This window comes from Puma concolor, chromosome C2 (genome assembly GCF_028749965.1).
Source record: "Puma concolor isolate L17-30 chromosome C2, mPumCon1.1.hap2, whole genome shotgun sequence".
Taxonomy (NCBI): Eukaryota; Metazoa; Chordata; class Mammalia; order Carnivora; family Felidae; genus Puma; species Puma concolor.
This window is the reverse complement of record NC_141675.1, coordinates 157498560-157524768: the sequence shown is the minus strand read 5'-3', so window position 1 is coordinate 157524768 and position 26209 is coordinate 157498560. Positions and strand designations below refer to the sequence as shown.

General features: G+C 59.8%; 1 long non-coding RNA gene across 4 annotated transcripts; it reads right to left on the bottom strand.

Moving 5' to 3' along the window:
* Positions 1 to 543: 543 nt before the first annotated feature.
* On the bottom strand, positions 544 to 24784 carry LOC147577651 (uncharacterized). 4 transcript variants are annotated; one of them, XR_015240495.1, is made up of 5 exons: positions 9478 to 9796; positions 7350 to 7470; positions 6699 to 6921; positions 6260 to 6351; positions 544 to 5048 (listed from the first exon to the last, which is right to left on the bottom strand). It is a non-coding gene; the product is annotated as an uncharacterized LOC147577651 (long non-coding RNA). The 4 variants fall into 4 exon arrangements; XR_015240494.1 differs by lacking the exons at positions 544 to 5048; positions 9478 to 9796 and adding an exon at positions 24442 to 24784 and having other exon boundaries at positions 5352 to 6351; XR_015240493.1 differs by lacking the exons at positions 544 to 5048; positions 9478 to 9796 and adding an exon at positions 24446 to 24783 and having other exon boundaries at positions 5352 to 6351.
* Positions 24785 to 26209: the final 1425 nt, after the last annotated feature.

The window sequence follows — 26209 nt, the reverse complement described above, 5'->3', positions numbered from 1 at the left end:
TGTGGTGGAATCACCTGTGAAGCCGTCTGGGCCTGGAGCCATCTGTAGCTTTGTTAGTGTTCCAGCATTACGGTCCTAGGGGTCCACTGCTAAGATCAGTAGAATAGTGGGTGGGAAACTTGGTCGGAGCACACCCCATGAAGAATTTTTAAACGATAGTGGGGTGCCCGGGTGGCTCAGTCAGCTAAGCATCTGACTTCAGCTTAGGTCATGATCTTATGGTTCGTGAGGTCGAGCCCCACTCTGGGCCCCACACGCTCTCTCCCTCTCTCTCTGCACCTTGCCCACTCATGTTTCTCTCTCTCAAAAACCAATCGATCAATAAAATGAAAAATTAAATGATAGTAAAGCCAACTATTATTACCATGCACTGTCAATTCTAAGTGGTCAGAGAAAGAATACACTCTCTTGAGAGGACACCTCCTGGGTACAGCTTCACCGGGATTTCACAAGAGCACACTGTCCTCAGCAAGCCAACACAAACCCTGAGCCTCTGCCAGTGCCTGGAGCCTGGTCTGACAGCTGGTTTGGTGGGCATTTACATCCTATTAAATCATACTAATTTATTCGTCCGGAATGAGAAAATAGAGAACAAGAATTTTTTTGTCATATTAGTTGTGAGACATTATTATAAAAATATTAAGGAAACTTTGTGAGGCACCCGGGTGGCTCAGTTGGTTAAGCATCTGACTTCGGCTCAGGTCACACTCTTGCAGTTCGTGGGTTCGAGCCCCTTGTCGAGCTTTGCACTGACAGCTTGGAGCCCGGAGCCTGCTTTGAGTTCTCTGTCTCCCTCTCTCTCCGGCCCTCCCCCATTCTCTCTTGCGCGTGCTCTCGCTCTCTCTCAAAAATAAATGAACATTAAAAAAAATTTAAGGAAATGTTGAAACTCTAAATCTTCCAAAAATCAGGCATAGAAATTCCTCAAAAAATTCAACATAGAATTACAGTATGATCTATAGCAACTCCACGCTGGGCATAGACCCAAAAGAATTGAAAGCAGGGGCTTAAACACACAGATATCTGAACACCTGTGCTCATAGCAGCATCGTTCACAATAGCCAAAGGGTGGAAACAACACACGTGCCCCTCCATGGATGAATGGGTAAACAGAATGTGGTCTGTCCACACAGCGGACTAACTTTCAGCCCTAAAAGGGAAGGACATCAGACCCCTGCTGCAGCGTGGATGAGCCCTGAGGACGTCACGCATGTGCCAGAGACACGGGGGTGGACAGTGTGTGGTTGCCCTGCTGGGGGAGTTGGGGGGGGGACAGAAAATGGGATGAAGGCCGCCGGGAGCTGGGGGAGGGGGAACCAGGTCTCGGGGTTTAATGGGGACAGAGTTTCAGCTTTACAAGATGAGCGGAGTCCTGGAAATGGGGGGAAGTGGGGCTGCACAGGAGTATGGATGCCCACTTAACCATAGTGACCACGACAGGGTGCCTGGCGCGCTCAGTCGGGTGAGTGTCTGACTCTTGATTTCAGCTCAGGTCATGATCTCGCCGTTCGTGGGTTCGAGCCCCGCGCTGGGTTCTGCACTGACAGTGTAGACCCTGCTTGGGACTCTCTCTCTCTCTCTCTCTCTCTCTCTCTCCCTGCCTCTCCCCATCTTGTGCTCTCACTCTCTCTCTCAAAATAAATACACATTTTTAAAAAATGGTCAAGATGGGAAACTTTGCATTATGTGTGTTTTACCACAATCAAACAAACAAATAAATGAAGCAAGTTCTTTAACTTGTTAAACAAAAGAGTTATTGTTAGAAAAAAAAAATTTAAAGGAGAGAAGAAAAAACCAAGGCACAAGCCCTGGCTGCTGGGTCTGCCGGCAGCATGTCCCGTCGGGGGCGCCATGCCCGAGGCCCCCCTCCTGCACACGCCCTCCATCGGGGTCCAACCCTAGAAAGTTCGGAGGAGCCCTAAAGCTCTAAGCCTGTGGCTACGCGTGGGATTTCCCAGCAAGCTGGTTTTACGCCCATTGCCGCTAAGCTGACCTCCTCTTTCCAGACATTTCCACCGACACAATCTTACCAGAAGCTTCGTCTTTGTTTCTTATTTCATAAACTCATGAGTTTAATTCCCGGATCTCCAGGGTCACTCTGAGAAGCTCTGAGAAATGGGGTACTTTCGGCTTGGGGTGTAAGGACCCTCTTCGGGAAGAGGCGTGGCCGTTCTAGGGAATGTCCTCCCTAGCGGGGCGGGGGGGGAGGGGGGCCCTGGACAGTCCCTGGAAGGACCCACAGGGGAGCAGGAAGAAGTCTGCCTCGTTTCCCAGGAGGGGCCCTCACCCCTGGGCGGGCGGGCGGGAGGTCAGCACAGGCCCACGCACAGCTCACAGGGTCCCAGCGTTTGTCTCCTGTGTCCTCTCCCGCCCCCGGGAGTGAGATGGACTGTCTCCGTGCAGTGACAGGGTGGTCACACAGCTGTCCGAAGAGCTCACATGCTCCAGAAACAGCAGTCCTTCCGTTTCCTGCTTGATTTTTTTTCTCGTGTCATGAACAGAGTTGACTCCCTGAAACAGCAGCTCAGAGATGGGGACAGAAAGGACGGGGGCGGGGGGGTGGGCAGACGTAAACATTTCTAGGGGCTGTAAGGTCACTCCACGGCGCGGACGCAGCGTGAAAAAATCCAGCACGTGACGTGGGGAAACTCGAGGGCGGTATTTCCTCTCCGGAACCGTCTTTCACCCGGCAGGTAAGAGGGATGCTGGGTGGGGACTTTGGGGCGTCACACCCCTGATGGCTTCCTACTTCAGTGGGCTTAATTCTAACGCCCATCTTACCAGTCTCATCGCAATACTGTGAACAATACGCCGGCGGTGGAAATACAGGTACGTGGGCATTTAAAAACCTGGAACATTTCCATCGCATCCGATTCAAACGTGCGTGATCATGTGACGAGCATCATGGAGGCAAGGGGACCCGTGTGGACTGTTGGCGGGCTGGGGACACGGGCAGGAGAGCGCTGCTAAAGAAGCGAACTCTCAGGTGACTGCTGGAGACCTTGAGGCAAATTCTGAACACTTAACTGTTTCGCAGCCGCCTGCCTCGGGTCAAGATATACTTATTGGCCAATGGAAGGATGCTCGCGGCCCCCGGGCCTTATGTCAGTCACCGCGGTGCGTCATCGGCACTATTGGCTCACCAGCCCCCGCAGGAGAGGCCCAGCCCCCACGCTGGTTTCGGCCCCCGGGAGGTGGGTGTCAGGCTTGGCAGGCTCCAGCCGCGGCTGCGCCATCCAAGGGCGGCTTCCTGCCAGGGCCGCTCCCACAGTTACCCAGTGGCTGGTGGCCACCGAGAGACTCACACAGGGCAGGGGCCTCTGGGTTTCCAGGCCCGGGGGCAGGAGTTGGGCAACACGGGGCTCGTCCCAGGGCTTGTCCCTCTCAGTTGGGCTGACGACCCCTTCCGGCCCGGAAACAGCACAGGCCTCGCCCTCCTGCGTTGAGCGAGGCCCCTCCCCCGGGGCCAGCTGCCCGCTGCTTCCTCTGGAAGAGGCTCCCCTGTCCTGGGGCTGGGGGGTGCCCCAGCAGGGCTTCTCCTTCGAGAAGCCCCTCCCTCCCGCCGTCCTCACTGCCCGCCCCCAGCCGCCACAGGCTGCGGATGCCAGGATTTCCACCCCCTGCACCCACGTGGGCCCTGGTGGCTTGGCTGGCATTGCCCCCCCCCTCCCTGCAGTCTGGCTTTTCCAACTCTGGGCTCCAAATTTAGGGGGTGGAAACAGGCTCACCATGGCTGGGCTCCCCAGTTTGCCACGGCTGGATGGACCAGAGAGGTCCACGGGGCTCAGCTGCACGCGCCTGCGAGACCCAGGCCTTCCCCATCGGGGTCACCTCTCCTGCCCCCGCCCTCCAGAACGGAGACAAGACGAGGCCGCATCTGGGGCAGGGGATTTTCCATGCCAGCTGTGTTGAGGCTCAGGGGCCGCCAGCTCCGGGCCGTGGCTGGATGCCCTTCCCTTTTCTCAGGCAGAGTCATTTGCATTCCTGGGTACAGCCTGTTCAGTTTCCGTCCCGCCCAGCCCTGTACTCAGGAGAACCAGTTCCGGAGGGTGCGGCTCTGGCCCGTGGGCCCCGGGGAGTCGCCCACTTAGGAGGGCACCAGGGCGCAGGGGGGCCCCCGGGGCACATGGTGATGCCAGTCTACCCCCCCTCCGGGGCTCAGCCAACACCCGTCTCCGCTCCCCGCTGAGAGAGGGGACAGCAGACAGTTAGTCTCCTATGGAGCCACGACTCAAGGTCAACTGGGATGTGACAGCAGCCCCTGCAGGCCCAACGGCCACCGCGCTGTTACGGATCACAACAGTACGCAAGTTTCAGGTGCTCGCCCAGGCTTCGTGAGCATCCAGGCAAGACGGGAAGGTGGAGACCCAGGACCCTGCTCTGTCGGGGCCTCTTGGAGCCCAGAGAGCCTCCTGGAAGACCGAGCTATTGCTGCTGGACGTACGGCATCCAGGCTTCTCCTCGGGTGCCCACCTGGTTGGAGGCCAGGGTGGGGTCCCTCGGTGGATCGTCAATGGGCTCAGCGTGTCCCCGACAGAAGACAGTGCCTGACCCTGTCCACGCTCGTGCGGACGGTACTTGCCCGTCAGTCGGTGGAGAGGTGACGGTGAGCACGTGTGCCTGCCCCCAACACCCCTTCCAGATTTGCCTCCTCCACTTCTGCAAGAAAAGCCCTAATTCTGTTCGACCAAGCCAGGCCACCGGCCATAGGAGTTTCGGCTGGCATTCTTCTCCAGAGGAGCTGGTCCAGGGCCGAGCGTCTGCACTTCATTCAGGCAGCTTCGCTGGAGCCTCCACACAGCCCCCACCTGGAGCGGACAGGCCCCCAGACACCCCGGCCGGGGTTGAGCCTCAGTGTCTCTGCTCGTCGCGGCCGCCCACGACTGAGCCTCGGGGCCACCCACTTATCTCTCAGGTCCCCGCGGAGGCTGGAGCAGCCTGTAGGGCAGACGTTTCCGGAGCCCCCACTTAATGGCAACAGCTTCAGCTCGTCCTCAGAAAGCCACCGACACGGGCAGCCCTGGTGACTCCCGGGGTGTGACAGTCCCCTGGAATGCGGGTGAAATACAGCCAGCACAGGCCACACCTGGGAGACTGTCAGTGGGGACTGAACCACGGGCCACATCCCGCAGCCCACACCCCGTGGCTCCTAAAGGGAGGGAGACACTTTACTATCCATTGTGGATTAAATCGTGCGTTCCCCACGGGAAGACACGTCCACGTCCTAACCCCTGGGACCTGCGACTGTGACTTATTTGGCAATAGGGTCACTGCAGATATAATTAGTTAAGATGAGGTCAGACCGGAATAGGGTGGGCCCTAAATCCAATGCTTGGTGTCCCTATAAGAAGAGGAGAGGACACGCAGAGACACGGGGACAATCAGTCACGGGTGGCAGAGGCTGAGGTCAGAGGGACCCGTCTTCAAACCCAGGAACTCCAAGGATGGCCAGCAACACCAGAAGCTGGGAGAGAGACAAGGAACACATTGTCCCCCAGATCTTTCAGAGGAAGCACACCCTGCTGACATCTTGATTTAGAGCTTCTGGCCCCCAGAACCGCGAGAGAATAAATTTCCGTGCTTTAAGCCGCACAATCTGCGGGACTTTGTCACAGACACTCTAGGAAACTAATAAACCGTAATTTACGTCCAGCACATAATGGACGTAATTTATGGCTCTGGGAGGCAGCCCCGGGAAGGACTGGAACCCCTGTTCTTCCCTCCCCGATAGACTCTCCCAAACCCCCTGACAGGTACAGAGCTTGGAGCACCCATCCGCTCACACATGGAGACCTGACCGAGCCTGCACCACCCTGGGGCTGGACCCCAGGCCCCCCTCACCTGGGGCTGGGACAGCTCTGTCCTAAATGACGAGTTCTCCCTCTTCCTGCCGGTCAGCCATGAGAATTCACCCGAGATCCTTTTAAGGGTCACTGCCCAGGGGGGCCTTTTCTGACCCTTCCTACCCCGGTGACCCTCCGTCCTCTCTGTGAGACACCAACCCACCCTGGCACTTCTCCCTCACCCCGACCAGGTGCCCTGGGGCGTCCATGGGGCCAGGAGTGACTCTCAGGCACGGGTCTGCATGTGCTGTGTAGTGGTCCAGGTGGGCAGCCGGAGGAGGCGACCACCTTATAGACACAGGGAGGCTCGCCTGCCCTTCCCCTCTCCCCCCCCCCACTCCTACCTGGGGCACCACCAAAGCTGGGCCTCAGCATTCCCTGTACTTAAAGGAGTCGGGGAGACATCGCTTGCGTACCCATGTTTGTGATGAGCTGCCTTCCTTCCCTGCCAGCTCTGGGATCCCAGCGGAAGTCACAGCCGTTGACCCTGGCACTTGTCACTGGGGACCTGGAGTAAAATTGTGCACGTCAGGACCAGAGGAGACTCCCGGATTCTTAGCAAGGACGGGTTGTGGGACTCTGGGTGAGGGGAGGGGGCAGGAGGGGCAGATGTGTCCAGTCCCCTGAGCACCAGAACCCTCCCAGCACAGCAAAGCCCCCTAGCTCTCCTGCTGGGGCTGCGGGATTCCTGCCCAAATGGACACTGAGTTTCTTTTCTTCTGAAGGGAGGTGGGGGCTGGGCTTTTTCAGCATCTCCTGCCCCCTCCACACCCGCCCCCCCACCGCCACCGTGGTCCAGAAAGGGGACAGGACTCCCTGGGAGGGAAAGGAGGGATAACGCGAGGAGCCCAGGACCTCGGCAGGAGCTCCACAGCGCGACAATGACAACGGATATGAGTGGAGAGTCATGACGGCTGCTGGAGTCCGTGTGCGTCATCGAGAGCAGGCGGATGGAGGGAGGAGAGTAAGAATATCCACTCAGGAGGTGGGAGGGAGAGCCCGGCGGGGGTGGGGGGGGACACTCTCTTCCTCTTGCCTGGAGAGAGCTGCCACCAGCAGGCACAGGGTGTCCTTGGGGCTGGAGGGAGGGGTGGAAGATGCCCCAGGACCCGAGGCTCCGCCGGGTCCTTCCCCACACACGCACCGGGACCCCCACCCACATTTCATGCTTGCAAACGGGAGTCCAGTCTGCTCAGTGGAGCTGAGCGCCCCCCCCCAGCAGAGGCCAGACCTGCTCCGTGAGGCTTCTGGGCCACATGGGATCTGCCCCACCACCTGGCCTCGCCCTCACTCACCGGCCTGCAGCCCCGCTGACCCAGCTCACGTCCCACTGGACACCCGTTCAGCCCTCCGCTCAGAGGGAGTCCCAGAGCACCACATCGCTCTGTCTCTTTCAGACCCAGAAGTGTCCCCCGTCCCCGGGTCCCCTGTCCCCCGACCCAGAAGTGCCACACCCCACCCTCGTCCGTCACCGTCCTCCACCCTGCGCTGGCCCGCTGTTCCTACCTGACTGTGTGTGCTGGCTGGCGGTCTCCCTTGCTGGGACCTGGGTCCCATGAGGTCGGAGACGGTGGCAGTCCCTGGCATAGCCCCGGTACCAGGCACACGGCGGGCCTCGAGACGGTTTCTTGAAGGGACAAGTGAGTGAGCGGATGAATGAATGAGCCTCCGCTGAAGTCCTTGCAGGCCTAAGAAGTCCATCCCCGGTCCCCGCGAGCCCCGCTCCCTGTCGGCCCGGCACAGAACTGTCTCTGTCACTCCGGGGGGCCCCTCTGCGCCTAGAAAGGGGTGGGAGGCTGACAACTTCAGAGTGCCCAGAACACCCACAGCTTTGTCCTGTGAGAACTGCATCCAGTAGCAGGGGGGAGGCCAGAGGGGCCCACCGGTGACCCACACCGCCCATACCCTACAGCCCTAAGGCCACAGGCAGCACCCTTGGCAAGGACGTGGCGGCTTGTGATCGGCGCTGGCCACGGGCCGTGTGGACGGCAGAGGGAGGATCCCTCACGGAAGCGCCTAGACGACAGGACATATGCCGGTGGCAGCCACAGGGCACACGGGGGAGATGCCCTGTGAGGCTCCAAGGGCCACACACCTGTAACTCCTCCCCTTCACACCCATCTGCCAAGCTAGGGACACAGACAACCAGAAGAGACAACATTCCTGAGAACATGTTTTCTACAGCTCCTTGGGAACAGGCACTCGATGGCGGCTGAGGCGCCAGACGCAAACCCGGGGACCTGCTGCGGGAGAAAGCCGCTGCTCACGGTGACGTAGCAGACACCCCGGAAGCCCGGGGTTATTTCCATAATTCAGACTTTTACTAATGCGACGGGCCTTGTCCTCCACTTAGCCAGAATCAGCGGCGTGCACTCATCTGGGCACATGCACCTCACCAATGGGCCCTTTGCCAGAATTTGTACAAATGACCCTGTTTTACGTCATCGCTTCATTGTTCGTGGCTTATCTTTCCTGATTCTTCGCAAAGCCTGCCAGCAGCAATGCGATGCGAGGAGAGTTGTTCTCAGACACTTTTGCAGCATCCTCTGGCTTTTTATTTGCCAAAGGGAGTGCAGCCCCAGCTTCCGAGTTCCAGTAGAGGTGTGGGCTAGGCCATTACTCCCACTGCCCTTTCTCTTCCCCCTCTTAGCTACGGGGCCCCTCCTTGGTCCGGGGCCCCTCCTTGGTCCGGGCCCACCCTCCCCCCCCCACGTGGCCACACTGCGTGAGCGCAGGAGACTGGCAAGGCCCTGGGAGTAGCCGGCCCTGCAGCAGCCAGGGACCCCCCATCTCCTGCTGGGGCGGGGGGGCGGGGCTCCGCGAAAGGGGTGGGGCCAGGTGCAGGGAGGGGGCTCCAAGGAGGGGGCGGGACTCCACCCAGGGAGGCAGGGCTCCGTGCGGAGGACCAGGCTCTGCGCAGTGGGCGGGGGTCTGATGAGGAGGCGTGGCTCCGCGCAAAGGGCGTGGCTCGGCGGAGGGGGCGTGGCTCCGTGTGGAGGGCGGGGCTCAGCACAGGGGCCACGGCTTGGCGGGGGGCGGGGCTCCACGGGGGGCGGGGCTCTGCAGAGTGTGGGAGACACTCAGCACAGAGGGCGAGACCCCATACAGAGGGTAGGGCTCTGCGGAGCGGCCAGGGCCCCACACAGAGGCCAGGGCACTGTACAGAGGGTGGCAGGGCTCATCAGTACTCTGATGCCTTTTGCACACTCTTCTCAAGCAACCGCATGGCCAGGGCATCCCCTTCACTGCTCCCAAGAGCAGGGACACCCCCTCTTTCCACTCAGCAGCTGATGGAAAAGGCACACGGTTTCTCTAGGGGCTCCTGGGCCAGGGGACTTAAGTGACCAGGCCATGTGGACATCGCAGACTCACAGACAAAGACAGCAGCCACTGACCACACACACTGGTGGGAAAGAACATGCCCCTTTGTCTGCCCTCGCCGTTAAGGCCCCGAAACATGTCATCCATGGTAGCACTTAGTAACTGACTTCTACACAAATCCAAGTAAAATCCACTGACAGAGGCACCAGATTAATTCTGTCCCCGAAACAAGCCAACCAGTGACACACGGGGCAACTGGAAGCAGGACCCTGGGACATCCCCTGACCCTGGATCTCTGACCACTGAGACTCACCAGGAGTCTGCTGACCCCGCAGCTCTGGGGTGATGGTGTGGACCGGTGATATCCGGGGCTCCATGGAACAGAACCACACGTGTATTTTTAAAACAGATACCGTTGTATTTCTCAATAGCGGCAAAATGTGCTAATACTTACTTTCCTAAAATACATTTTTAAAAACACATAGGAAAAGTTCTAAGCATCTCAGGTGCCCTTAAGAAATGGAGTGCCACACTTTAAAACGCCAGAAAGCCCCCTGAGAAAACCCACTGGTAGCAACACATTCTTTCTGAGCACCTGAGTATCAGTGCCCTGAGGCTGCCAGAACAGAGCCGCGCAGGCCGGGTGTCTTAGAGGCTAGACACCTCAGTGCTAGAGGCTGGAGGTCCGAGATCCTGGCGTGAGCAGGGCTGCTTCCTCCTGAGACCTCTCTCTCGGGTGGGTGGATGTTGGCTTTACCCGTGTCTTCACATGGTCTCTCTCTGTGTATGTCTGTCCCGAATTCTTGTAAGAACACCAACCAGGTCGGACTGTACCTTCGACCAATGACCTCATTGTACCTTTATCACCTCTGTAAAGGCCATACTGCCACATTCGGAGGCTGGAGGTCAGGGCTTCACCGTATGATTTGGAGGAGGCACAACTCAGCCTACGGACCCCTCTTGGCTCTATCGTGTCAAAGCTTTGCACACGTCAGTCTGTGCGATCCTCACATGCCCTTTGGGGTGGGAAATCTCCGAATCCCCATTTACAGAGGGAGACACTGAAGCGGTGGGTATTGAGTCAGCTTTTCCAACTGAAGGTCAGGTTGCTGCCGTCTGTTCAATAACGATTTTGCCCATGACGCGAATAACTGACACATCTCTGCAACGCTGTTCCAAACAGACTGCCCGCGAGACACTGACTGTGAGTGCTGGAGCTCACTCCTGGTGAGCCAGGGGAAGGATTAACGATTGCAAACCATGAGCCGGGCCTGCCCCGTGCATCTGATCCTAACACACAGAAGCAGGAGCCAAACGCATGTGCAGGAGTGCCCCAGACGGGCTGCTCTGTGTTTCACTCCTGCGTCGCTCACACAGCCCCAGGCCTTCCAGCCTGGTTTCTGGGACCCCCACCCCAACAGTGTTGATAGAAACCTCAAGAAGAGTTTCAGAATGCTCCAGGGGCACCTGGGTGCCTCAGCCGGCTGAGCGTCCGACTCTTGATTTCGGCTCAGGTCACGATCTCCCGGTTCGTGGGATGGAGTCCTGTGTCGGGCCCTGCGCTGGGTGTGGAGCCTGCTTGGGAGTGATTCTCTCTCCCTCTCTGCCCCTCCCCCTCTAGCTCATGCACACATGCACCTGCATGGACACGTGTTCTCTCTCCCTCAAAAGAAATAAATAAACATTTAAAAAGAAAAGGATTCTCCAGGGGCGCCTGGGTGGCTCCGTCCGTTAAGCATCCAGCTTCGGCTCAGGGCATGATCTCTCAGTTCATGGTTTCAAGCCCCACATCAGGCTCTGTGCTGACAGCTCGGATTCTGGGTCTCTGTCTCTCTCTGCCCCTCCCCCCGCTCACACTATGTCTCTCTCACTCTCTCTCAAAAATAAATAAACATTTAAAAAAAATTTTTAATAAAAAAAAAGAAAAGAATCCTCCAGATAAAATGCTCCCCTGTTTGGGGGAGTGTGGGGGTCAGGAATGACAGGTAGCCTGTCAAAATCATAATTTGACTCCTCAAAGGTTGGCCAGTTTCCCAAACTGACCAGCCAGGGAACACCAGGTTCGGGAAATGTCACACCCGTGCAAATTATAATTGACTGCTGGAAACAATGGTCTGCAAAAAAATGATCAAAATTAGGTCAGATACAGTAATGTACATTTGGGGGTCAATAAGAGAGAAACACAAGCACATATATGTGACTGCACATAGCACATATATGCACGCGCGCGCGCGCGCACACACACACACACACACACACACACACAGGTTACCCAGCTCCTCCAATGCCTGGTTTGAGCGTGGGCCACAGAGGTCGGGCAGGTCCCGTCACCACTGCGGAGATGGTAGGTTCGGGGCGAGGCCACGACCAGCAAGCTAAAGGCACTAAGACCCAGACAGGCTGTCGTGCGTCTGCGAGGAGAGGCTCCCAGCTGCCAGAGCGGTGCTGGGTGGGCTCAGGGGAGGGACCCGGGGGGCCGGTGGCCCTGGCGGGCTGGCAGGCATGCTCGGGCAGAGACCGCAGTCCAGCCGCTACACGGGGTAGGTCTGCCGAGGCTGCAGGTGTGAGCAGGCCTCGGCAGCTGGCCTGAGGGGGGAAAGGGACAACGTCAAGGGGCATTCACTTCCACCAACCCGCAGAAGCAGCCGGAGATGCACCGCCCTCACCAAGCCCCCGGGGCTGGGGCCGACCCGTGTTTGCGCGGGAAAGGCTCCAGGAGGCGTGGCCTGCCGGGGCCCAGGCATTTCTGGTGGAATGAGAGTCTGGGTGCGGTCAAATCCCCAAATCCGTCACGCAAATAAGTGACTCACCTCATCAATTGTTCAGAGATGGAACCAGAACTGGCTGAGGAACGCCCCCAAAGCAGGCACCTGCTGGAAGGTTCTTCCTGCCAGTGCAGAGTCCATCTCCCAGTGAGGGGGACCCGGGAGCTGGGCCAAGCCAGGAGCCAGAGTTCTGCCCCAGCCGTGTGGGTCACCTCCAGGGAGGAGTCTGTCCCTGGACCTGACTCTACTCCAGCACATGCTCTTATGCAGCGTTATTGTGATGGCAGCTGACGGACGGGCCTGTGTTCAGGTCACCCGCCCTCGAGGCCCCACGTCCACCGAGAGCGCTGGAAGGCTCTGTGGAGCCCCAGCCCTTGGGGTCTGTTCCATAGGGGCTGTGTCAGGCTGAGGACCGCCCACATTATAAGAAGTGCTCCGGGTGAAGTCCAGGGCATTCTACGGCTCTCCCTGTGTTGGCTTTTGTTTCCCCAGAGACAAAATCCTGTTCCCTTCCTAACGAGTCCTCTTAAGACAGAAAAGGCGGGCAAATTCACTCGCCGTATCGGTCTGCCGTAACATGCCCCAAGTCCGAAAGCCTTCCAGTGTCAGCAGCCGTATCTGAAACCCCAAGTCGGAAAACAGCGCCAGCCACTGAAAACCCGATGCCGAGTGACAGGCTTTCCTGGGGGGTGGCCCCCGTCCCCCCACCCCCGGCCGCCCCACTCCGAGGGAGGGTGCTGTGCCGCAGACGTCGGGGGGGGGCTCTGTTCAGTGCGAGGGGACGGCACCTTTAGCGCCTCTCCCAGCTTCTGCACGTACAGGTTGTCAGGCTAAAAACAGCAGCAGCGTGCAGCCCACACTGGGCAGGCCCCCCCTGCCGCTGTCTCTGCCTGCTGGTTTGCTTCAGATGACAAGTCCACACAGCGCCGTTCCTGCACTCAGGGCCCCCAGGCGCACGCCCACACGCGGCCGGGCATGTGCACACCCGGGCCGGCACGTAGCGTGAGAGGGCCACGGGGCCCTTGTGCGAAGGCAGCCCGGCCCGGGAGATCCAAGGCAGTGCTCCAAGGGGCCTCTGGAATGCACATCCGCAGGGCAGTGACGGGGACCAGCTTCCTGTGGGACGCACGCTGTGGGCCTCTCCTCTCCTTGGGGACAGCCGGGCCTCTGAACGGGAATGCAGGACGTGCTGGCGTTTCTCCCGCTGAAAGAGCTCTGCGGGACGTGTGAGGGGTCGGGGAGGCGGGGCCAGGAAGGGACTTGGTCTTGGGCAGCCTCAGGGCCCAGCCCTGTCTCCCCTAAGGAAAGGGTCAAGCCCCCCCTGTCGCCTGCACCCGGCCAGCCATGCAGCCCTCCTGGCCCCTTCCCTGCCTCGCCAGCCGCGAGATCCCACAGGCTCCCAGGGCCTCAGTTTCTGCACCTGCACAATGGGATGGTTCCGGCAGCCCTCCAGGACATAGGAAAGCATACAAAGCTTCAGGGAGGTGGAAGGCTGACAAATGCCTTTCTCTGGGGAAGATAGGGTGATATGCAAATCTACCCCCGTCCTACTGCCGAATGCTCCCTCCCTGCCAACCCTCAGCTGCCCGTTGCAAGCCTCGCACCCAGGCCCTGAGCCCGCATGTCTGGCGGCCAAGGGCGTATGGAACCAGTGAACGAGGAGGTAAGCGGACCGCCGTCCAAGGAGGGTGACACGGCCCCGGCCCCCAAAGGCTCAGCCACGTGTGCCTAGACTTTGAATGTCTGGGACCCCGAAGCCGTTTTGGACCTTAAGGTGACACCCAAATGGTGAACCAGGACGGGGTAGCAGCCAGACAGCACAAGCCAGCCCCAACATCCTTGAACGCCACACCAGGCTGCCTGCTTCCACGTTTCTTTGATAGGAGAGAATAATAAACTTCTCTCTCATTTTTTTTAAGAATGTGTTTCCAGGCTGTCAGCTCCGTGACAGTTTGGTCTGAATATCCCGTCACCACATGCCCGTGCCCCACATGCAGGCAGCGTCACAGGCGTGCCTGTTGGCTCCCCGACAGTTCGAAGCAGATGGGCCGTGGGCTGCGGCTCAGCCCTCCTGGCCGCCTCCCCGCGGGCTGTCACCGCCTCGCATGCCCAGCGGGGTGTGTGTGTGTGTGTGTGTGTGTGTGCGTGTAAACGTCCCAGAAGGCCTGATTCCCAGTGACTCAGGGCTCCGGGATCCCACTTTCCTTGTGAAACCGTCATCCACCTGACCTTGGGCCAAAAGTAAATATATTTCAAGAGTTTAAGTAAAAACTCCTTCCAGCGCAATAGAATTGTGGGAAAGAAGTACTTTTTAAAACAACAATAAACAGAGCTTAAGTGGGTGCAGCGTCAGGGTCCCCAGGAGGCAAGCTTGAGGAGGAAGGAAAGGGGCCCGGCCAGGCTGGCTTGCTTCCCCGGCCACCGTTGGAAGGGGGCCAGGCTTCTGGGGCGCGCCAGCCCAAGGGTCCTGTGTCCGGACTCTGGCCGCGGGGGCCCTGAGCCTGGGGAGGAGCCTGCGGTCACCAGGACGGAGCCCAGCACCTGGGAAACAGAAGGGGCGGCCTCGCACCACGCACGGCCTGAGCCCCAGTGCCCGCAGAATGTGGGAGCCGCGGGCGGGCCTGGGCACCGAGCGCCCCTCCTCACTGCTGGCCTCGGGAGAGGGGGGAGGCCTGGGCCAGAGCTGGAGGCGGGGCAGAGCAACCTGTTGCCGTTGCCCTCCCAGCGGGGGGGGGCGCGGGGTGCCGCCTCGGTAAGCCTGCTTTCCCTGCACGGTTGGCTGCAGCCCACGCAGGGCCGGGAGCGGTCCGAAACGGGGTGTGTGCATTGCCGTGCACTGGTCCGTGGCGGCCGTGGTGAGCGTGTGTGCACGGGGGAGCGTGCGTGTGTCTGTGCCCGCTTCTTCCCAAAGACAGGCTGTCTTGCACCTGCCCGGCCCTCTGCGGCCGGCCGACCTGTGCACAGCTGTGGGTAGCGGCCTGGCCCCCCTCAGCCCCACAGCTTTTGGGCAGCGGCCTCAAAGCCCCTCCGGGCGCAGCCCCGGGGGTCCCAGTTCCACCGATCAGATGTGGCCCCGTGGAACCAGAACTCTCCCATTCTAAATCTGCCAGAGCTCATTTCTTGTGCTTTTCCAAAAAGAGCTTCCAGTTTTCCCAAAACTCCCGGGGGGGGGGGGATTTCTACCCCCTTGGTGGATGGCCAAGACCAGGTTCCTAAGGAGCAGTCGGGCCAGCCCGGAGATCACGGTGAGAAGCCCAGAGCCCGTGTACAGGGCTCGCACTGCCTCTCCCCTCCTCCCGCGGCCCTTCCTCCCTCATGTCTGAGCGCCATGTGCGCTCAGCTCCAGCAAGGAAGCCTGGGGTCACTGAGCAGGCATGTGGCGGGAGCTGGGCCAGCTTCTCCCGGTGGCTCAGTCCCTCAGTCCCGTCCCCTCAGCCACGACGTCCAGAGCCGGCTCGGGAGCGGGCTGCCATCCAGGCGGAGGGAGACAGGGGGCACGTACAGAGGTTGGAGCCCCACCCACACCTCTGCCGGAGTCCTGAGCGAAGGTCTGGGTGCAGGCCACCCTTTCAGCCCCACCCCAAGGCACCTCCTGGAAGTCATGACCCAGGCCCGAGGCCCAGGACAGAGGAGGTGTGAGAGCCCAAAGCAGAGGCCTGCCGCCAGGGCTTTGGCGGAATGAGCCCCGACGGCTGTCTTCCAGAGCAGCACAGGAGGCTGTGGCCGGTGATGGCCGCCGTGGGAAGGGACACCTGCAGGAATCCGTTTGCTGGCCGCTTAGCAGGGCCTCTCCAAGGGGTGCTCGGCGGGGATGGTGAACGCGGGAGGCAGAGACGGGGGAACGGGACGCGACGTTTCGGGATTATTGGGACCGGCTCCAGCCCATCACACTCTTTGAGCCCCCACCCCCGCTCCCGAATACAGAAAATGCAGTTCGGCGACTCTCGCAGTCAGTTCGGACACAGGAAGCACGGGCCATGGATGCGACGGCGCAGGGAGGGCCGCAGGCGGGGGCAGGGTGGGTGTCCCTGCCAGCAGGCCGTGCCCTCCACCCCCATGGCTGATGGAGTCCTCCGACCTCAGGCAGGATTTGGGGGGTCCTCCGGGGACTCCGAGGGCAGCGGGGGGGGGGGCTGAAATGGTCCCAACAGCCTGGATCCAGGCCCCTTGAGGAGCTGAGGCTGCATCTGACAGTCTGTGCTAATGACGTCGCTCAGGACGTGGGCTGTCTGAGCCCGAAATGCCGACTGTGTGCTTAGAAAGGCGGGGCTCTGAGCCGGTGTCGCAGCCCGACCTGAAGGGCGCTCGGTGCCACCAGGATGGAAGGGCATGTGACGCAGTGCTGGCGGCTCGGCCAAGGGCACACACTTACAAAAACAAATTGGAAATTACACTCGAGGTCTGTGCACTTCGCCGTGTGTAAGTTACAACTCAAGTTTTATTTTTTTTATTTTTTTTAAGGTTTATTTTTGAGAGGGAGAGAGCAGACAACGGGCAGAGGGAGGGAGAGAGAGGATCCACAGCAGGCTCCCACGCCGTCAGCACAGAGCCCGACGCGGGGCTCGACCTCACGGACCGTGAGCATCATGACCTGAGCCGAGGCCAGGCGCCTAACCGACTGAGCCACCCAGGCGCCCCGCGACTCAAGTTTTAAAGAACAGCCCAGACCCTTCTGAAGAAGGAAAAAAGGAGGGGGCATCATCACACCCGCCGGAAAGGCTAATAGCAAAGCTGAAATCGTCATAAAGTGGGGTATCGGCTCAGCGACAGACAGACTGACCAGTGAGCGCAGAAAGACGCCCCCACCTGTCGATGGATGTTAACCACGGGAAGCGGCATGACAGGTGCCTGGGGAGGCGCTCGGTACACACGACCAACAACTAGATGCTTTCTTCACACCGCGCACGGGAAGCCACTCCAGACGGACTAAGAAATGAAACGTAGAAAGTCAAAGTGTAAAACCTCTAGAAGAAGACGTAAGTGAGTATCCAGGTGACCTTGCGGTGGGACAGGACCTCCCAGATAAGACACCAAGAACCATTCGTGTAAAAGACTGATACATTCGGCGACATCAAAACCGTGGACATTTTTTAAATGTTTATTTATTTATTTTGAAAAAGAGAGAATGCAAGCAAGAGAGGGGGAGAGAGGACCCCAAGCAGGCTCTGAGCTGTCAGCACAGAGGCTGTGCTCACACCGTGAGATCATGACCTGAGTTCAAGAGTCAGAGGCTCAGGGGCACCTGGCTGGCTCAGTCGGTTGAGCATCCGACTTCAGCTCAGGTCACGATCTCACGGTTCATGGGTTCGAGACCCGCGACGGGCTCTGGACTGACAGCTTGGAGCCTGGAACCTGCTTCAGATTCTGTGTCTCCCTCTCTCTCTGCCCCTCCCCTGCTCGCACTCTGTCGCTCTCAAAAATAAATAAACATTAAAAAAAATTTTTTCAAAGACAGGCAAGGGATGAACAGCATAGAGGACTTTTAAGGCAGTGAAACTACTCTATACGATACCATCGCCGTGGACACGCGACATCACACGTTCTCCCAAACCCACGCAACGCATGACACCACGAGTGGACGGGATGCAAACTGCAGACTTTGGGGCATGGCGATGTGTCGGCTCAGGTTCATCGACTGTGACAAAGGCACCGCTCTGGTGGGAGTTGACGCTGGGAGAGACTAAGCTTGTGTGTGGGCAGGGGGACACGGGAACTCTCCACGCCGTCCCCTCAATTGTTCTGTGAACACAAAGCTTCTCTAAAAAACAGTTGATTACAAAAAAAACATTTTTTTAAGAGAGAGGGATGGGGAGAAAACTCAGAAGGAAGAGGGGCTATTAAACACATCCCATGGTTTTTGGCATGACCAGCCAGCGTCTGTCACTCGAATCTCCTAAGTCACAGTGATGTCTGCGTCCGAGGACCCAGCCACACCAGGAAGCCTGCCCACTGCAGAAAATGGTACCTCTGGATATGCACAGCTTGTCCTCAGCACCAAATGACAGAGAACGTGGACACACGCGCCCCAAGTGGCCACACCCTGAATCACATTGGTTGTCACTGTCCTGTGCCTCAGCTGCGCAGGAGGGCTGCCCTTGCGCTTGCCCTCACACCAGGCAGACACCCTCCCAGCGGGGCCGCTTCACTCCCAACAAACCTGGGTCTTGGGGGAACAACAACTGGAACCTGGGCTTAATTCCCAGACCCACCACCCTCCAGCTTTGCAGTCGGGGCCTCCCCGGAGGCTGGCAGGGCAGGGATGAAGGAGTGAAGGAGTGAAACCCCTCTGGCCACTGTCACGGGGACAAGAGGACTTGTTGGAACTCCCTGGACAGGTCTGGAAGCCTCAGGTGGTGGGGGACAGCAGGCGGCCCAGGGAGCCCGGGGCTGTGGCGTCTCCCACCCACAGGCCCTATGTGGACGACCTAGGGAGGTGGAGAAGACTGTTTCCAAGAGCCATTCCTAACGGGCTCACCTCTCAGAGCCACAGAGGAGGTGGGCTTGGTGGCGTCTGGTGAGAGCCCCCCTCTGTGGGGTAGGAGCAGGGTCGAGGGCCAGGAAGACTCAGGCACGCCCCTCGAACACAGCGGGGCTGACCCGAAGCACCTTTTCTCAAGAAAATGGCCCCCACGGCATCATCGACCTCACAACTGGATTCTAGAAGCGGTCGTGTGGCCGGTCACCACTGCCCTGCCCGGCTTCCCGAGGGCCCGCTGCTCGCAGGGAGGGTCCACGCCCAGCCCCCAGCGGCAGCCTGCTGGCCTTGCCCGTGTCTGGCAAGGCCTGGGACCCCAGGACCAGCAGGTCGAGTGACCTCATTTAACGGCAGGGTCCCCACACCCACCCCTAACCCCAGGGCCCCCTGGGCCCCGGAAAAAGCCCAGGGGAGGGTCCTGGGGGCTCCGCGGACACATTCACAACAGCTCCCGGGACCGCACTTTCTTGCTCCTGCGTCCACTTCTCGGGGGCCCGGGGGGTGGGCACCGAACGACAGTGCTCTCTCGGTGGGAGGACGAGGGAGAGCATGCCGTGGAAACGTGGATGCTGCCCACGCCGCCAGCAAGGGTGAATTTGCCCCGTCCTGGCAGATGCTCTGGCGCTCTCGGCAGCCCCCGGCCCCCTGGACACTCACGCGGCCCGTGAGGACGTCCCGAGTCCCCGCGGCAGGGTGAGGAGGCCAGACAGGTCGCCCCGCTCACGGCCGAGCTGCCCTGCCATGGCTGCTGTGCCTCAGGGCCACGGCCACCTTCAGGTTGTGTGGCCTTGTGCCGTGGCGCGTTTCACAACCTCCCTGCACGCTTCCTAAACACTGGGAGCAGTGGCTGCAGCACTGGCCCAGCTGGCATGGTCGGGGTTCCGGGAGACAAGGCGCACAGAAGTGCACCGGAGCCCCCGACCGCTCTCCGGGGCACTGCTGTCACCAGGCCGCTCTTGTCACGCGCTCCCGAGCAGGAGCAAGGTGGACAGGAGGCGGGCGCCTCGGCTCCCGTGGGCCGACGGCAGCGAGGACCCTGGCAGAAGGGCAGGCCGGTGTCGGGGGAGGACGGCTGGGTGGCAGGTGAGCCGGAAAACTCGGTCATGCACGAAAGCGAGCGGACAGAAGCCAGATGTCTCCCTCTCCCTCTCCTCTCTCCCTCTCTCTCTCTCTCTCTGCACCCGGCGTGTGGATCCGCCCCCTCCTCACCTTTGGAGATCAGAGAAAGGCACGGCTCGGCTCGCCTGGTTGCTGCTTGGGAGCCGGGAGCGGGCAGGGAGCTGCGGGGCAGGGGAGCCGGCTTCGAAAAGCGCCTTCGGGGGGCAGGCAAGTCCACTAGTGGGAGGCGTCTTCTGCAGAAAACGGAGCCTCTCAGAGTTTGACACTCAGGATCGCGAGATGAGTCTTTTTGTGCGAATGCGGTGGCTCCCGGACTGGGCGTGCGCCCTCCCTGGGAGGACCCTGCGCGGAGGACAGCTGGAAACCGCGACGCGATGGGACGCGCTGGGAGGACGTCGCCCGCCTCCGGACCAGGGCCGGGAGGAAGTCCCAGCTTCCCGTCACCCCACCGCCAGTGCGGCCGCCTGACCGGGAGAGGAAGGATGACCCTAACCCCCAAGGGCAACACCGGAAAACGTGCTCGCCCTCAACCTGCCTGAGGTTATGGAAGACCCTCCCAGGGCATCCAGGAGCATCTTCCTCTGGGCTACACACGGGTCAGAGAGAGGCTGGCGGGAATCGGCCACGCTCCAAGGGGAGGGCACCGGGACCACTGTGTCCTCTCCAGGTACGGTTTCTGTGAACGTGGCGTGGACTCAGCAAATGAATCGCTGCCTTAATAGCCGGGGGAAGTGTCGGCACCCAGAGCTTTAGACCCTGGTCCAATCATTTCTGGAAACCGGGCAAATGCCCCGTATGCGTGGGCCTCGTTAGCCAACCTTGAACTCCTATGTGACGTTACGTTTTTAAGAACCTTGCCATATCAACTTCCGTTTCATTATCTACTGCTCAATGACGAGTGACCCCCAAACCCAGTGACTTAGAATAAAAACCAACCACACGCTATGCTTCGCAGCTCTGTGGTTTGCTCTGGGGGTTCTTCTGCTCTCCCCGGTATTCCGGGGGGCAGGGGTGGCGGAAAGGTCCATGCACGCATGTGGCCACAAGTTGGAGCTGGCTGGAGGCCCTGGTTCTCCTCCGCCTGGGGCTCCCCTCGTGGCTGCACGGCCGGCCTCACAGGAGGGCAGCCGGGTTGAGGCTCCAGTTTAAGGCCCGGGCTTGGAGGCCTCAGGACGTCCTTACCGCCGCATTCCCCAGGTCAAAGCCAGCGGCGAGGACGCCCGAATTCGAGGCGACGGGACTTCGGCTCTACCTCTTGGCTCGGGAGCAGCTCGTGTGCACAAAGGGGGGAACCAGAGCCCCGTCTTTGCTGACCAGCTGCTACAGTCACGTCAGCCTGTGTCCCTGCACGATGACCTTTCCCCGCTGTCCAGAGCCAGCTTGCAAGGTCAGAGGATAGAGTCTTGGAGACAGTCTCGAGCACATCCCCGCCTCCTGGTGCCCCAGGAGCTGGGCCGGTGCTGGCGAGACGACACGCCCTCGGGGTTCTTCCGGGAGCCCCAGGGCCTTTGTTCTTCTCTGCAGCCGCCTCCACGGGCCCGGTGGTCTGGGATCTGTACGTCATGTCCTTCTCCCTTCTCGTCACCGATTCCGGGGACCCCCCTTCCCCACCAACAGCCCTCCCCAAGGAAAGCCTTGGCAAAGCCCTCGGTCAGTGGGAAGCTGCCTGGTGGGGACAGAGGGGGAGACCAAAGGTGACCTCCGGGCCGGCCCTCTCCACTCCGCGGTGGGAAACCGGCCCAGCGCTCCACCTCCCTCCCTGCCCCCCTGCAGCCAAGCCAAGCACCCCTTCCCCCCGGGAAGGGGCCCAGTGCTGCTCCTGAGAGCTGGCCTGCCCCCCCCACCGCCGCCGCGTGTGGCCACACGTGCCAGCCTCAGGGTTTGGGGCTCAGCTCAGGCGGAAAGGGGGTGGGCGGCTCCCAGATGCTCATGGTACTGTGGTCTAGAGAGCGGCCTTGCAAAAGCCGAAGTAGGGAGTCCAGAATATAACGGAATGGCCACCACGGTGGAAAGCGGTACCTAGACATTGCAAATGTATGCGGCACTCAGCCACAAGCCACATAGCTCCTAGGGAGTTTTTAATCTCAGCAGGATATCAGAGCTGGGTGCAAAGACCCAGCGGTGAACGGGGAAGGGGGCTCGGTGCCACTGGAATAAGCCGATGGTTAGAAAGAAGTGTGCCCCAGACAGGACCACACAGAGCCGGCCCTCCAGCCCTCGGGGCACTGAGCTATCACGCGTGCTCTAGGCCCCCGCCAGGCACGGCCCCAGCGAGCGGGCACCTTCCCTGAACCTACCCCCGGGTCCCACCAGGGCCGCGTGTGCAGTCGGACCTCGCACAGCTCCCTCCCAGCGCCCGTCAGCTCGTGATAGACGTGCCCATCTGGGGATCTGCTTCTTGTCGGTGACCCAGCACCGGGCCAGCCACGCGCCGTGCAGCTGACACACGGACGTTGTCACTGAATGGATCCACACTCAGGCACACCGTGTACCACGGGTCACTTACGTGAACTGTTGGTGCACCTGCTGGAAGGTTCTTCAGCCGTTTAAAGTGGTAGCCACGTAACGGGAGGAAATGCTCACGAGGTCGCGTAACAGGAAACAAGTGTGTCGTGAAACCGGGTGTGCAGGTCGATCCCGAGGGATCTGAGCATTAAAAACTGGACTTGGGGGGACAGTGGTGGCTGGAGGGTCACCCCCAGCGCCCTGGGCCCGAGGAGCTGGCAAAGGGCCCTCCTGGGCTGACGCACCGCCTCCTGGCAGGTGACAGCGCGCACGTGTTTCCGTCCGCAGTGGGGGGGAGGGGGGGGACTCTCGAGGGACACTCTGTCTCCCAGCTGTGGGCCTCCCACGAAGGGCACGCCCGCCCAGGGAAGCCCAGAGTGGGCGCCTTCTCCTATACTTCTGTGCCCCCTGGGGCGAGTTCTGGGAGAAGCCGGTCCTTTCCAGCCACAGCGCCCTGATCTCCAGCTGGGTCGAGGCTCCAGATTCGGCACACCCTCTCTCCCAGCAGCCCCTGCACCACGCCAGCTCAGAGCTCGAGCCCCGGGAGAGGTGGCCCCTTCCCTGGGGGGTCCACACACCAGCCCCGGGGCCCTCCCCTCAATGCCCACCTGTAAATGCAGGCAAGGGGTGGTCTGCCTCCTGGTGGGGACCTGCCTCGTGCTGGGGCACTTGCCACAGAAGGGCTGAGTCCTCTGTTCCTTAGAAATATCCCCACAGAGGGGGTGCCTGTGTGGCTCAGTCGGTTAAGCATCTGACTTTGGCTCAGAGTTTGGTTCATGAGTTCGAGCCCCGCGTCGGGCTCTGTGCTGTCAGCCCAGAGCCTGGAGCCTGCTTTGGATTCTGTGTCTCCCTCTCTCTCTACCCATCCCCTGCTTTCTCTCTCTCTCGCTCTCTCTCGCTCTCTCTCTCTTTCTCTCTCTCAAAATTAAATAAACATTTTAACAATTTTGAAAAGAGAAACGTCCCCAGCTGCGCCAGAAGCCCGAGCCCAGGGCCGGTTTCCACACCTGCTTCTGCTGCCCACAGCTCACGGCCCTTAGGAGCTTTTCTGTTCTGTGTGTTTTTAGTTGACGTATAATTTGCATACAATAAGCTACACCCATTCAAACTGCAAATCTGTGTATCTGACAGATGTCTAAACCCGTAAAACCACCACCACAATCAAGATGTAGGACGGTCCCATCACCCCCAAAGTTCCCTTACACCCCCTTACAACCTGTTTCTTCCCACCCCAGTCTGCCCCAGGAAACTTTTCATTGGTGGGGGTAAGCACGGGTGTAAACTCTCTGGAGGCAATGAGGCAAATGCTGTCAGAACCTTCTATGGCCACCTCTCCCCTTCAGCCTCACCGGCTGCCCCTCCTGGAACACTGAAGCACGCCTCTGCCCCGGGGCCTTTGCACGTGCCGTCCCCTTCTCCTGGATGGCTCTTCCTCCAGGTGGCTGCCTCCTCACTTCCCCCAGGTCCGTATTCAAATCACACTGTCAGGGAGGCCTTTCCCATCCCGTGTTATATGGTCCACACACCATCTCCCCTGCACTTTGCGTTATTTCCTGGCGTACCGAGTTTTACACATTTGCTCGCCCTTGGTGAGCTCTGGGTTTGCTGCTCGGAAACATCATTTCAGTTCCCCGCCTCCGTCACACAGGCAGGAGGGAGGGCGTGAGTGCCCCAGGCCAGCACACGTGGCATCCCCAGCGCCCACCGTGGGGCATTAAACAAACACAGCAGGGAGGGAGCAGCACAGAGCACCATGTTGGGGAGGGGGGTTGGGAGCAGAGAGGAGAGGAGTTTGGATTTTCCAGCGACAGCACAGTCACAGGCAGGGTCCCAGGGCACATACCGCCTTCCCGAGGTGAGGGACACTGTGTGGGGCAAAGTCAGACTCTGGGCTCAGATCCCAGCTTGGTGTGACCGGCAGTGACATACTCAACTTTTCTGTGCCTCAGTGTCCCCCTCCATAAAATGGAGATAATAACAGTGGCTCCTTTGTGGAGTTGCGCGAGGATCCAACGGTCCTAAGCGGTGACGGTCAAAAACCACCTGGTGGGTTGTCCGTGTTAGATAACCCAGGTGGGGGTGGGGGGTCATGAGACCATGAGGGGGTGGCCGGGAGCTCGGGAGTCACCCAAGAGGGGCGAGTAGGAGGCTGGAGCCCCACAAACCCACCTCCCTGGACCACCGTCAGTCACTCCACCCCTAGTCAGCCTTCTCACCCTCCGCCTCCCTGCCCTGCATCCCCAAATGAGGGCAGATAGACAGGAGCACGCTGGGGCTCTGGATCAACAGAGAACACGAAACACCCCCGACAGCAGAGAGCAGTTACCGACACCGACGGCGGAGCTGTGGCCAAGGGACTGGATCGTGAGAGCGGATGTCCTGCCACCCAGGAAAGGGTTAGCTGGGAACGTACTCACGAGTGCACTCCACCAGCCACCGTCCTCTGCGGCCAGAATGAAGCCCGCTGAATCGTCGTTCCCCTCAGTGGCCCCTAAGATCCCCGTTGACAGAAGCCAATCTACTTCCTAAGGAGCTTACACGGAGATTTCCCCTCCAGCCCTTTAAACACATTGAAACGTCAGTCTATTTTTACAGGGGTTATGCAACCGTTCTCCCTCATTCATTGATGGTAAATGCTTCCCTATGAATGGTGTTTCTATTTAGGGCAGAGTTTACTCCTGTCCTGCCAGGAATAAGGGCTTGGCTCCCCTTTCAAAGGCTGAAGCCCCGGACTGAGGCCTCGGGGTCTCCGTGGGACAAAGCCGCAGCAATGTGACGTGGGCTCAGGGCGGAAGCTTCGTCTTGGCAGGGGTGGGTGTGTGGGGGTCTGCCAGCGGCCGGATGGCGGTGCGGCCGGAGGGAAGGCTTCAGGCCCTCCACACCCGGTCCACACTCGCTGTCAGGGTGAGGGCGCTTTTGCCTCGTGACCAGCACCAGCAGCCACAGCGCCAGCCAGGAAGGCTTGCCCTGGCCCCGAGGCCTGAGGGTACATCTTAAAGACCCACCTTCAGGGGCGCCTGGGTGGCGCAGTCGGTTAAGCGTCCGACTTCAGCTCAGGTCATGATCTCGCGGTCCGTGAGTTCGAGCCCCATGTCGGGCTCTGGGCTGATGGCTCAGAGCCTGGAGCCTGTTTCTGATTCTGTGTCTCCCTCTCTCTCTGCCCCTCCCCCATTCATGCTCTGTCTCTCTCTGTCCCAAAAATAAATAAACGTTGAAAAAAAAAATTAAAAAAAAAAAAAAAAAAGACCCACCTTCACTTCTGTCCTCCTGAGTGTGGACATGAGGCTCTGGGTCAGGCAAGAGACAGACATCGATACGCTCAGACGTGACAGACCGACCTGACTCGCACTCGTGCGTGAGCGTGTGTGAGTTCGGTTCTGGGCAATTCTGGCACTCTGTAGCCGGCTCCATGGGACGACCGCGCCGTCCCACCCCAAGGGCCCCTCGTGCTGCCTCACCGGAGCCCCCCAGCTCCAAGCCCCTGGCAGCCGCTACACTCGCCCTTCCCTGGAATGGCCTCACCTCCGGAAGAGACGGAAACGGAGGTGCACCAACCCCGGCCTTCGAGACGGCTCTCTTCACCCTGGACAGCCCTGCGAGCGCCCAACAGGCTGCTGCGTGAGCGGTGGGCACGGTCCGCCCGCTGGAGTGGCGCTCCAGGGCTGCTGATGGACGGACGGTGGTCAGCTCGGCCGCTCCCCGGTGAAGGACATCGGGTCGTTTCCGGTGTCGGTGCTTAGGCGTTACGGTTAAGCATCGTGTGCACGCTTTTGTGCGAACACAGCCTTCAGTCCTCGGGGTCGATGCAGACGTTTGCTTGTTTGTTTGTTTGTTTTTTATTTTTTTAATGTTTATTTATTTTTGAGAACGAGAGAGAGAGAGAATCCCAAGCAGGCTCCGAGCTGTCAGCACAGAACCCTACTCGGGGCTTGAACTCACGAACCATGAGACCGTGACCTGGGCCGAAGTCGGACGCTCAACCGACGAGCCCCCCAGGCGCCCGTCTCAATTTTTCCTCTGATGGATGTGATTTCTGGGGTCAAGTCTGAAAACTCTCCCCCTTAGGCCCTGAAGATTTTCGGGGTTTTCCTAAAGGTTTTCACACTATGTCTCACATTTAACCTGCGACCCATTTGGAATTAATTTTCGTGTTCGGTGTGAGGCTTCGGTCAAGCCCGCGA